Genomic DNA, 14,177 nt, shown 5'->3' with positions numbered 1-14,177 from the left:
CATGAGTCAATTTTCGTACGGGTGTACCGGCGAAACATCGTAAAAAATGAATGACATACTAGTAGTATTTATCTATTGTTTATAATAACCTTAACCAAATGAATTGACAGGGACTCTATGTTATTGTGTAGAAAATTTATGAACCGTTCAATTGAGAAGTAATTATGCCTTGTAGTATTTGTTACTTTGTATAATTATTTTCCTTTTAAAAACTATGATCTTAGTATCCTTAAGTGATAATTGATATCTTCATCATTCGATCAATATTTTCCTGTGTGTGTGCCTCAAGCTGAATAAGCGTGTGTTGATATGATAACACATTTATAATATAATCCTTCGTTTTGTATAAACGGACGATATATACAATGTTGCTTTGATAGGATTAAGAGCAAAAGACCGGGAAAGAGGGACGTAACATTCTGTGTTTCGCTTTTCGTATTTTAGTTATTTTTGCTTATACACAAGTATGACTGAAGGAATTTTAGAATTTGGAAGAGCATTATATATAAACACTTCTGACGTATTAACCGGTGTTGTGAGAAATAATGCATTCTCCAGCGGACGATCTCTTCTACAAGTTATATGGGATTTTAGACTCGGCAGGGAGGATCTCGTTAGTTCCCCTCTTTTCCCGGTTTTTCTATCGGTAGCATTTTACTTTTCGCTATGTACACCATTTATGATTGCGGATATATATGGAAAAAAATGGAAATGGATTCAAAAATACAAAATTCAAACTGACAAAGAAGTAACACTCGACCAGGTATTTGATACATTACAGCTAACATTTTGGAATCATGTGCTTTTTATCCTCCCTGCCGCAGTCGGACAAATGATATGGACACCACCTACACCACTTCCAGAATTGGCACCAAGCTGGTTTGAATTTGTTTGGCAACAGATTGCCAGTTTAATCGTATTCGACTTCCAATACTTTGTTTGGCACTGACCCACCACAAGGTGAGATTTCTCTACAGGCATATCCATTCTGTACATCACAGGTACCACAGTCCATTTGTCTGGGTCACACAGTATCTCCACCCATGGGAACTGGTCACCGTTGGCTTCTTGACCACTACAAATACGTGGTTTTTCAAATGCCATCCCCTGACAACATGGTCGTACATGCTGCTGAGTATCGTCGTGAGTGTAGAAGCCCATATTGGTTTTGATCTTCCTTTCTCTCTCAACAACCTCCTTCCTTTTGGGATGATTGGTGGAGCACCTAAACACGACATGCATCATCTGAAGCCACTGACAAACTTCTCTCCGTTCTTCAATCACTGGGACAAAACATTTGATTCATTTTGTCCACCCATGAAGGCAGGAGGAGTCAGACCAAAAAATCTACTCGAATACGAGCGTCGAACAAAAGAAATCAAGAAAGTCTGCTGATGACACAACAGAAGATTTTTTTTTTTTGGTGTTTTATTTTTTTTGAAAGGGCGTACTTTTTTTTTAATCTTTCTAAAACTGTTTTTACTTATGTAATCGCCAGATGTTTTCTGTGTTAGGTTGATGTGTGATTTATGTTAAAAACTTTGTTGTCAAATATTTTTCTGTTATTAGGAGTTAATTTAGGTCAAACTGTCACTACCCACTGTATAGACTATTGTAAACATAATTAATCGCTATTTAAATATTCTCTTTATATAAACAAGGAATTTAAGTGGATGGTCAATTTTTAATCGCCTTATGTTTAAATCAATAATCATAATAATTTGACCAAAAAAAATGACATAAAACTATCCGGGAGATAATGCAACCAAACATCTTATTCATTTGTCAAAATATTTATATTGTGAGCAGTTACTGTAAATTGAATATTGTATTTCTTTCTAATATCATGAATATTAATAATAAACCTAAGCTCACATTCCATTACCATATAAGTTTTATCTCTAACCAATATTTGAAATATAATTTAATTACGTGTCAACTTTTCTTAAATGTTCGTTTGAATATTTCAACTAACACATATTTTGCGCATTAATCAGTAAATTTTTACATATGAAAAGACGTTTCTATATAAATTCAGGTATGTATTTGAATATTAAAGCCATAAGGTACGTTAACCACATGTTATTTATTCCCGAAATGTCAATATAAAGAGTAACATGTTTAAATTGAATGAATACATTATGTGTGTACTTTAGAATTGAAATGTGAACTACGTGGCCTTCTGATGAATTCTGTTGTAGCTATGTTATAATTTTTTTATTAATGAAAACTGGAAGTAAAACTGACCTCATATAAACCTATTGAGTTCCGCTTTTATATATTTTTCAATATGTGTCTGAACACATGCATTTGATGCAACTCTGTTTTATAAAGCGTTGGAGTCCGTCAAATTCTGTTTCAATAGTTAAAAACAAACAATAACTTTTTTTTTATTTTCATGTAGATTTACCATCCATGACCGTTTCCCTACTTGCGTTGAATTTTACTATTTTTAATTATATAATTTAAAAAAAAAAATATATATGTTTGAAAATAGGAACTGTAGATTTTTCTGATTTTGTCAGAAGAGCTTTGGTATAGCTTTTCATACTTTCAATTAAGTGTGTTGTTTCACCATTTGACAAATAAGGTTTCACTTATGATGATTGTTATTTATTGATATTCATAGTTCTTTGTTTGTGATTTTAATTTTAATTTATATTTATCATGATCATGTTAATATTATTGAAACTAGACCAGTTTCCTATTTGTGTTTAAGGATGATTTTTTTCATGACGTTTTAATAATTTACATAGAAGTATTATCATTCTCAAGACCCCTCAATGGCAAATGGTGCAGGTTTTAGTGGGTAAATGTAATTAAATATTCTTAGAGATCATTGCGAGCAGTCTTTTTTTTTTAAATCATTTATAATGCCTTTGAAATTTTTCTAAATATTTTATCATACCGCACATAGTTTATCTTACCGCAAATAAAAAGTACACCATGCAACTTCTCAGCGGTTTGTGAGTGTTTAAACAGATTTTGACCTAAATAAAACACCGAATGATTATTACTTCTATGTACATTTTTAAAAATACATTGGCTTTTTCACCTTAGAAGAACCAATTTATTAAAAAAAAAAAACTGAGCAAAAAGATCGGCTTTGCACTCAACTCGTGGCTACTTTATATGACGTTTCTTTTATCGGAAACTGATGAAGTAGTCTTAGGTTCTCAGGAATTTTTGTATATTATCATTGTGTTTTATGTAATTATCACTTCAGATGACATTTCCAAGAGGAAACTGATGGAAGTACTATTTAACTTTGTTTTTATTATAGATTATATGAACTTTAATATTATTATTGATGTAACAAACACTACTTCAAATGGCGTTTCCTGTCGGAAACTGATGAAGTATTTCATTTTGTTACAGGAAACATTTTAAGACGTAACCGTTTGTACAAACTTTAATGCCTAAATTCGTGGGGTCAATCAAACAGTTCTTTGATTTAATTATCTTTTAAAACTATATTTCTGTTGCTTTACACTCCCCTGTTAATGATGCCCAAACGAAGCATTTGATTTTCATTGAAAAAGAATATTCTAGCCACCCCTATTTTGATACCATTTATTCACATTTGGGCATGCACTATGTTGTGTTGCACAACATTATTTGGATATACTCACTAATAATATTTAACATCAAAAGCCTTGTGACAAGGGCATTATTTGTCAATCAAATTCAACTAAAATTTAAACCTACGTGCCAATGCGTGGTATACATGAAGAACAGTCACCAAGGGGCAATCATAAATAATGAAAAGTAGATTAGAAAAAATATAATAGCAAAAGATAAAAGGCACCTTCAGGCTGAATATATTACAAACTGGTCTTTCTTCATAACATTACACGTAAATCAAATATTAGGCATTACGAACCTTGCGTGAGTGTATAGCTTCAGAGACCTATTTGACGAAAGAATATTCTCAAGGGAACATAGATTATGTATCGTAATGTAGTATGACCGCTATTTCTTCCTTCATTTTCACTCTTAATAAACAATAAAAGATCATTTAACTTTATTTTAAAAAACTTTTAAAACATATCTGATTTGGACCCAATTTGAAATTATATCTAAATAATACTGATTTGGACCCAATTTGAAATTATATCTAAATAATACCCTAAATTTGAATTTTCCCCAGTAGTCGATGAATTTATAACGCAGTCATTTGCATGTAGCGAAAATAGGTCTACATCGGTGAACGTTTATTCTTATACGTTTTTTTTTGTAATTATTTATGTTTATGTTGTACACATGTTAGTATTTTTATTTACCTACCCAAATGTTCTTATTGTATAATATTTCAATGTGCCAATATAACATTATTTTTATTTTTATATTTTCTCATAAGATCCCTGGAATCCGAGTAGACGTCATAAAAAGCATTTTCCAATGACGATTCCAGGGAAACTATTATATGTACTGCTGGAATCTGAGCAGAGCATTTCATATGAAGCGTTCTGTCATGACGATTCCAGGGAAACTTTTATATGTACTGCTGGAATCTGAGCAGAGCATTTCATATGAAGCGTTCTGTCATGACGATTCCAGGGAAACTATTATATGTACTGCTGGAATCTGAGCAGAGCATTTCATATGAAGCGTTCTGTCATGACGATTCCAGGGGAAAAATGCCATACATTCTTAGAATGTCCAAAAACTATAACACATTTTGTCATGACGTTTTACTGTTTTAAGTGAACTGAACAAAGTGTATAACGCCTATATTTTTGTATTTTCATTGAATTTGATAAATGTATATGAGCACTTTACACTTGTATGTTACATATTTCTCACTTTATATTTGATCGATATAGACTGAGGTGTTATATAAACGTAATATTTTTATGATTCGTATGTTATTCACACCCAATAATAGCACCACATTAAAAATCCTGAAAAGGAACTGAACTTTGATAGAATATTTACAATTAATGAAAAGATGTGTGGTATATTGTTATAAGTATCATAAAACACTTATCTTATTGTAAAACTAAGTAAGACGTACTATTGTAGCATGAAACACTTATTATATTGTGAAAGTTAGACGTACTATTGAAGTATGCTAAATTTAATAACAAGGTTCAAGCTGAAACATCTACAATCTATGTGATTTAACTATTGAGGAGAAATTTTAACTGATATATATAAATATGTGATAAAACATCTACAGTTATTTGTCTTTCACATACACTGCATTCGCCCGTCGTCCGTCGTAAATTAAAAAAACCCAACAAAACCACTATAGGGCTATTGAAACCAAATTCGCTTGCACCATGCAGCCTTAGTTTTTAAATGAATTCAGATGACCCTGCTATCAACCCGAAATGATCGTTCTGAGAGGTATATACATATGGTTTACTTATCAATTGTGACTTGGATGGAAAGTAGTCTCATTGTCACTCATACCACATCTTCTTATATCTAATACATAACTTTTACTATATGTTACTTGTAATCTGAACTTCTACAGTAATGATTTAGTATCACAACCGCAATGGAATATGACTGTCACTGTTTCTAAAAATCAACCACTAAAGGATACAAAAAATTTGAAAGACATACGATTGACCAATTCAGTGTTACCTAAATAGGTTAACGGATAAATTGATTATACTAGTACTCTATAAATGGGTTGATGAAGCAATAAAAATGAAAATTGACCCAAAAAATGAATAAAAAATGAAATATGAGAAAATCATATGTAGAACCAAGTGGTATCAAACTAGTTATATTAAAAATCTATTATTCACTTTCATAAAAATGGTTTATGAAGGACCCATCAGTGATAACAATCACTTTCGAACTTTGCCGCATTTACCGGAATGACTTTAAGTTCGAAACACAGACTGTTTCTATTTAATTTTTGTTTTGTAATTCGAAAGCCGTGTGAAAGACCAACTGCTTCAACACTGACTGTATAAGTAATACATTTGTGATAAACGATTTTTTTTCAATCGAACTGAACACAGGTTGCGCCCACCACTTCCACAAATAATTCCTTACACATTCTGGTAGCGGGTTGCGTATGACAACAATCTTGGTTGGTAAGGATTACAGTCCGTAAGCTATTCGTAGAAATCATTGAATGAATCACTATCAGGGGTGGGTACAGTAATTTTTGAAAGGGTGTTCCAACCATATGTCCCCATTCAAAAGATAATTTAAAAAAAATGGAGGTCCCCTTGGATCCGCCACTGACCATTAGCCTTAGCAATAACTGCAGATTTCACACAAAGATTGTTTACTTTACATAGAATATCGGCTGATAAACTTGTAGTCTAATTTATAAACATCACCATGTGACATATATCAGTAAGTTCAGAGGGTAATATCAATGTCTGTTTCTCTCGTTAACCAACTTACAAAGTAAAGAGAGAATGTCGATATAAACGATATTCCCATATGACAGTAAAGAGGACGTTGAAGATAACACCAATACCCCAATTATATCAATGACAAGGACGTCGAATTATGAAAACACCAGCAGAAAAGTTGACATCGAAGATAACACCAATACCCAAATAATATCAATATCCACTAAGAATATAATATGGGTTCTTTTCTCCATCGCAGAAATTTAACGAATGAAACCTTTCAACATGGTTAATATTTTATTTACAACTTTCATCATAGGAAAACCAGAGACCGAAGGGTAAACGGTTTGTGTCCCTTTAGATCTGGTATGTGAAACAAAAAGCAATTTTGATAAATCAGTACTATTCAAATTTCACCAGAATTTCTTGATATAATTCAAAAGTACATATCCACAGCTGGAAAGTTCAATAGTTCACCTACACCCCTTTTGAGAAAGATATTTGAAGGGCAATTTATAAAGAAAAAGAGTTGTAAAAAACATAACGATAATGGCGGATCCAAAGGGAGGGGGTTCGGGGGGAGGGGATTGCACCCCTTTTTCATGAGCAATGTTTTTGAATGGGGACATATTCTTGGAACCCCCCTTTATCCTGGGTTGGAACGCTCCTTTTAAAAATGTCTGGATCCGACCCTGAATATGTTCTTCCACTATTTAACCTTATTTAAAAACTTGTAAACAGAAGAGTATCGATGAGATTAAACAAATGCATAGTTTAAGATAAAAAAAAAAAACGAACACCAACAGAAAATGATGCTATACTATAACAAAAAAACATAAAAAGGGCACAGCCAGGCAGTATTATGTCATATTTAGTTACTAAGTAATCAATCAACTGGAAGGTTCATTTGAACTGACAATCTAATCTTAAAACTGCTCGGGTGTCTCGTCTGCCTTAAATCTGTGCACTATTTAAGGCAGATATGAACTATCAGTTTGTAAAGTATAAACAATCTTATCAATGTTATAATCACTATGTGAAGCAGTATTGTCATTAAGATTATCATAAAGAATTCTTTTTTTGTTCCAAAAAAAATGTCATTCATAAAAATATTGATATGAACTGGACAGAATATTTATACTTTACAAACTGATAGTTCGTAGATCTGCCAAACTGGTTTTTGTCGAGCCTGCGACTTTTGTCGCAAAAAGCTCGACATAGGAATAGTGATCAGGCGGTGGCGGCGTTTCGTAACGTCTTAAAAGCTCTTTATATTTTAGAAGGTGGAAGACCTGGATTCTTCATACTTTGTATATAGATGCCTCATGTTACGAAGTTTCCGTCAGTCACATGTTCAATGACTTTGACCTAATTTTCTTGGTTCAGTGACTATTTGAAAAAAATAAGATTTTTGTAATATAAGTAATAGGACAATTATAATTGATATGTGCATACCTTGCAAGGTCCTCATGCTCTCTAGACAGTTTTCACTTAACCTCGACCTCATTTCATGGATCAGTGAATAAGGTTAAGTTTTGGTGGTCAAGCGCATATCTCAGATACTATAAGCAATACGTCTAGTATATTTAGTTTATGGAAGGACTGTAAGGTGTACATGTCCAACTGGCAAGTGTTATATGACCTTGACCTCATTTTTATGATTCAGTGGTTATAGTTATTTATTTTGTGTTTTGAACTGTTTTTCTTATACTGCATGCAATAAATCAACTTTATTTAGTGTATGGAATGGTTGTAAGGTGTACATGTCTAGGTGGCAGGAGTCATCTGACCTTGACCTCATTTCATAGTTCAGTGGTCAAAGATAAGTTTTTGAATTTTGGTCTTTTTTTTCTAATACTTTATGCTATAGGTCAACTTTATTTGGTGTATGAAAATATTTTTTGATGTATATGTCAGTCGCGCAGGTTTTATTTGACATTGACCTTATTTTCATAGTTCTTTGCTCAGTGGTAAGTTTTTGTGTTTTTGGTCTGTTTTTCCTAAACTATAAGCAAAAGGTCAACCAAATGTGTTGTATGGAATAATTGTTAGCTGTACATGTCTGCCTGGCATGGACCATCTGACCGTGACCTCATTTGCATGGGTCATGGGTCATTGGTCAATGTTTAGTTTTTATGGTTAATGTTAAGTTTAGTTGTCAGTTGTAATAAAGCTTTATATATTGAACTATCAACATAATATCAATAATGAGTAAAGAAGGCGAGACATTTCAGCGTTTGCACTCTTGTTGATATATAAATTTAATTAAAGCTTATTCTTACAGTTCGCGTTGTTTGCATGATTTTGTATTTATTTTAATTGTATATAGTGGATTTGAAAAGTTGTTAAAGTAAAAGTACTAGTATGAGAATTATTGCAAAAGAGTACTTTTGAAATATCGATATTTTAACGGTCTATCCGGTGTATTTTTGTCCTAATGAAAATCATGATACAGCATCTCTTTAATTTTATAAATACGCCCGTCAAAATTTTGACGGGACGTTTTATGTTATACAAATGTCCGCTGTCCGTCCGTCTGTCCATCCGTCTGTCTGTCTGTCAGGCGTAAACATGTCACACCGTAACTTGAGAACGACTTATCCAAATTTCATGAAACTTATTATGATTGTTTCTTATGATAGTCAATTGATCTGTATACTTTTTGGTGAAAATCAGATTAAAACTTTTTGAGTTACGGCACTTTGTAACTAACACAGGGGTATATATCAAAAATGATTTTTTTATTATTGCTTAAAACTTTACACACTTCTTAGTTATATTGAACACTTCTTAGTTATATTAATCTTAAGATCTGTATACATTTTGGTGATGATTAAAAATTCCATTTTTGAGTTTTTGAGTAGTTTGTAAAAAAAGGGGGGGGGGGGTTACATGTCGCGCCGTATCTCAAAAACAATTTACGATTATTGCTTAAAACTTTACGCACTTCTTTTTTATATTAATCTAAATATCTGTATACTTTTTGGTTTTAATTCAAAATTTTATTTTAGTGATATTTATTTTTTTTGTAAAAAAAAAGAAGGGAGAGGGGGTTTCGTATGTCCCGCTGCATCTCAAAAACAATATACGGTTATTTCTTAAAATTTTCTCAGAAACTATTTATGATTGTTGCATAAAACTTTCCCACAGGACAACGGGCGTAGCATACGCTCATGGCGCAGCTGTTTATTATATTATATATTATCAACGAATGATTAAAGGCATTAGTCTTTGGAAATGAATATACATATACCTATATATATTTTATAAAAGTATAAAGGATTTTTCAGAGCCAAGTGCTGTGAAAGAGTTGTGAACTAACAAATCTCAACAAAGATTCAATATTTAACAAAACCGTATGGAATGAAAAGTATGTATTGAATCACTACGGAAATAAATCGGTCAAACACAGTACTTTTAAAATAGAGCTAAATAATGAGTATTGAAACCGAATAAGTCGATACTGAAACAGTACTGGAAAAAGGATTAAACCAGTACAAAAGAAAATATTTCTGAAAACATAGGTACTGAAACATTAACAGTACCGAATAAATCAGTACTATAGTATTTAACCTATAGAATAAGTAGTTTTACAGATAGAAGTATAAGAATCAGCAGGACAAAAAAGAAAGAAAGTATAGAAACACAATGAATTGTATGTTGCTGTTCATTACTGATTCACTAGAGGGTCGGCAAGTACAAGTATAAAGTTTGAGTAATTTATTGAAAGTCTAGTCGTTGGTCCCATAAAGGTTGAAACGTTCACGCAATAGCTGCATGATTTGTACCTAAACAAAGTGTTCACATATGTCCATATCAATAATATTTACTTTTAGCCTTCAGTCAATTTTTCAACATGAATATTGACCAGGAAGGTCTTCACCCTGGTTAATATAGATAAGAAAACTTGTGATCAAACTCCAGAGCTACGTACGTCTGTACTAGTTTATAGATGTAAATAACAATTTATCTTTAGGAGCGAACCAACTCAAATATGCATAAATCTGAAATGGCCTTCCATTTGTACATGGGTAGCAGTAGTTCAAAACGAAATATTTCAAAATTAAAAGTTCGATAGTCCATGATATCATATTTTACATATTTTCGATAAATGTCCAGTGCAGTAAATTCTTTGCTCCTAAAGAAAACGCGTATGCTGTATATGAGAATATGAGAAGAGACCACAGTACATATAACGTAGATATAGGAATGGATATTTCAAATATGCAAAACGGGCGTCACAATATAATTTTCAATCGAATTTTAATGGGATTTGCTTGGTTAAATTGTGTTTCTTAACATCCAGTGACAAATGTTGCAGTCATATTCTGAACATTTTATGAACAAAAATAAGAGTTATCAAATATAATGTTTCTACAGAATATGTCGACCAGGTATGGCAAAAATTTAGACTTTTAAAACATGACTATGAAGGCATATAAGATATAGGCAGAGACAGACACTGTATCTTACAACAAGCTTCTGTTACGTGAAGATAGCGTGGCTGTCTGTCCTAACGATGCATCAGATTGATTATACCCGTTCTGAACGGACTTGGCTACGAATTTATACCCACCAGACCTAAACGTTTCTATATCCCAGTAAAACTTTTGACATTATTCAAAACTATAACAAATCAACAAAAGCTGACTATATACATACATTGTATATACTTCCACCATCACGACCCCAAAACAATAACCGGGGGGGGGGGGGGGGGTTACTGACTATCATTTCGGGTACAACTGTGTCGACAGCACTTGCAAAATCATACCCTGTTCTAACCAGAAAACCGTGAAACACATACCCTGCTCTAAACAAATATTGAAAAATATTGAAAATTTATACCCTGTTCTAGACTGTATCAAATAGATGCTGTTCTAGACCCGGGTTCTCGACTGTAACTTAAACAATTAAATAAGCGATCCTGAACTAGACAAATACTTTGTTTAAAAAAACCTGTTCTCACCAGCAGGGCATGAAAAAGCGACCCTGTTTTAAGGCACACTCATACCATTAAAATTATAGGAAGTAATCCCCCCGGGCTTTAAACACTTAGCTCCGCTGTAATAACAGTGCGGTCGTACAACCACCGTTTGTCAAGCTTGATTGCAATATCAATATCAATGTAATATTGCACCTAAATTAGTACAAATGCACTGTAATTGAAATTGTGTCCTTTGTCCACATCGTACGATTTATTTGTAAACATAACATATGTATTAAAACAACTATGTATATACCTTTAATTAGATTGTGGACTTTATACTACGAAGTTAACATATTTTGGCATCTCAGTTGAGAATATGTTACCTATCTTAAAATCCAAATGATTTATCAGAGGTGAAGAAAGCAACAAAAATAACTAAATACAAATTGTTATAACTAGGCTAGCACCACCAAAGCGGTTTTAATTGTTGTGGAAATGTGCATACAATTTTCCGAAAATTCTTTGTTGACATAAAGTTAAACCTAAAAAACTTGAAATGCATTTATGGTGATAAACTCATTAAATAAATGATTAGGCGAATGAAACAATTTCAACAACTTTAATATCATTGTTATCTTAAAACAAGTTGTTTACGTCTCACATATATTCTTAAATTGCCGCAGAATAACGAAAGTATTCACGTATAATTATTAATGTAATAAAGTAGTTTTTTTTTAAATTTTGTATTTCTTTCCTCGTTGAACAGGAATTCAATAACCTCAACAAAGATTCATGCCTTCTATTTTTTTGCGCCAGATGCGTGTTTCGTTACAAAAGACTCATCGGTGACGCTCGAGTCAAGTTACAAAGATAAGGCAGAAATTTTGAAGGAATTTTGCCCGATGATTAAGTATGATAAATGCAAGAAAAGAAATTCAAGCAATATTGATACTGATGTAAGAAAAATGACTGGTACAATAGTTTTTTTCCCTAGGTAGAACGACACAAAACGTAAATATTTTGGAACCTTTGGACATGCATTCAAGCAATACTGATATAAACATGAGGTGATGTGGCATACTAATTTAGATAACTTTTGTAAAAACGGTCGTGACTCAGCCGCTTTGCTATAGTGGGATGGTTTTTAGTTGCGTTTTCTTAATGGTTTTATCTGGTCTGTATTTGGCACACTGATATGTTATCATACACCCAGTTTTGGTGAAATTGTATTCATACTTCTAGATGCAATTTGTAATAAAAATTGAGAATGGAAATGTGGAATGTGTCAAAGAGCTAACAAACAACCCCACCATAAGGCAGACAACAGCCGAAGCCCACTAATGGTTCAATGCAACGAGAGACTCCCGCATCCAGAGGAGTTCTTCAGCTGGCCTCTAAACAAATATGTAACTAGTTCAGTGATAATGAATGTCATACTAAACTCCGAATTATACACAAGAAACTAAAATTAAAAATCATACAATACTAACAAAGGCTAGAGGCTCCTGACTTGGGACACGCGGCGGGGTTAAACATATTTTTTGAGATCTCAACCCTCCCCCTATACCTCTAGCCACTGTAGAATAAAAAAACCAAACGCACACCAATACGCTTAGTTAAACTCACTTTAAGAGAAGTCCGAGTCCGATGTCAGAATAGGTAACAAAAGAAACTAAACAAAATGACAATAATACATAAATTAATAAAGGACTACTAGCAGTTACTAACATGCCAGCCCAAGACCTCAATTAAACTGATTGAAAGATTAAGTCTTCATCATATGAATATAAATCACAATCCCTCCCGTTAGGGGTTTAGTATTCTATACCATCATAAAACACATGACCCGTGTCTGATAAACGAGACCAACTTCTTAATATTAGTCAGACCGTACGCATACGGCCCAAATACTCATACGGTCTGGAACATAACCATGAAGGATTGGATGTGAAATAAGTTTGTTTTTACTCGAGGTTTATCATCTAGGCTATCCAGGGGCGGATCCAGGATTTTTAAAAGTGATTGTTATTCGATAAAGAGGAAAACACATTATATAAACTTCCGAGCACAATGATGCGAAACTATTTTTAGGAAAAATTTATACTAAGTATTATATGTTTTTCTTATAAATAGAAGGGACTACACTCCCTTGATTCCCCCGTTAAATGAGTCTCTGTTGGACCCAAAATCGGTTTCTCTTTAGATGTATCATCCATCATTCGATGATTTCCATAATTTATTATCTTTTTTTTCTTCAAACAGCTGTCCTCATCTTGACCTTTGATATGTGTTCTGATTACCTTATTTATTAAAAGTTATTAGTTTTGTGCTGAACTTGATTTTACTTGAACTTGAACTTGTTTTTAGATTGATATATACAAGTACAGTGTCCTAAATAGATAATATGGGTTATTGAGTGACTGGACTTCAAATAATTCAAAGTTATAACGTACTTTATTGACTTCATCAGTAAACAAAAGATACATACAATAATATATCACCCTTAGTAATAGCTATTCACCCACAGTTACACATATAGTGCCTGAGACGGAGGTTATATCTATATCTATAATACTAAAATTACGAAGTCCAATTTTTCAGCCGTCATCACGTAAAAACGACGAATCAAACAATTCAACTTTATATATCACTAATATAGTACAAAGGTGTAGATTGAAAATTACACCACTCCAAGCCCTTTTGTTTTCCATTTAATTAAAATTGGCAATATCGAGTCCGATACCGATACCAATAGTATATTCACCTGTTACCTATTACCTAATCTGTACGTTCCGCATCTGACAGGCGCACCACCAAACGGTGTATTCAGGGTTAATATGCTATATACATGGGCCATAATCACAGGGTTGACACTACTAAATTGTCAAATAGCTACCTATTGTAGTATTTTAATCAGTAAG

The 14,177-nt window shown here is 32.8% G+C and overlaps 1 pseudogene; it reads left to right on the top strand.

The window, feature by feature from the left end:
• Positions 1 to 68: 68 nt before the first annotated feature.
• Positions 69 to 5,175, top strand: LOC134716292 (cholesterol 25-hydroxylase-like protein 1, member 2; annotated as a pseudogene).
• Positions 5,176 to 14,177: the final 9,002 nt, after the last annotated feature.

The sequence above is a fragment of the Mytilus trossulus genome, chromosome 4 (assembly GCF_036588685.1).
Source record: "Mytilus trossulus isolate FHL-02 chromosome 4, PNRI_Mtr1.1.1.hap1, whole genome shotgun sequence".
NCBI classification, from domain to species: Eukaryota; Metazoa; Mollusca; class Bivalvia; order Mytilida; family Mytilidae; genus Mytilus; species Mytilus trossulus.
Note: the sequence above shows the minus strand (reverse complement) of the source record. Positions and strands in the feature narration are given on the sequence as shown.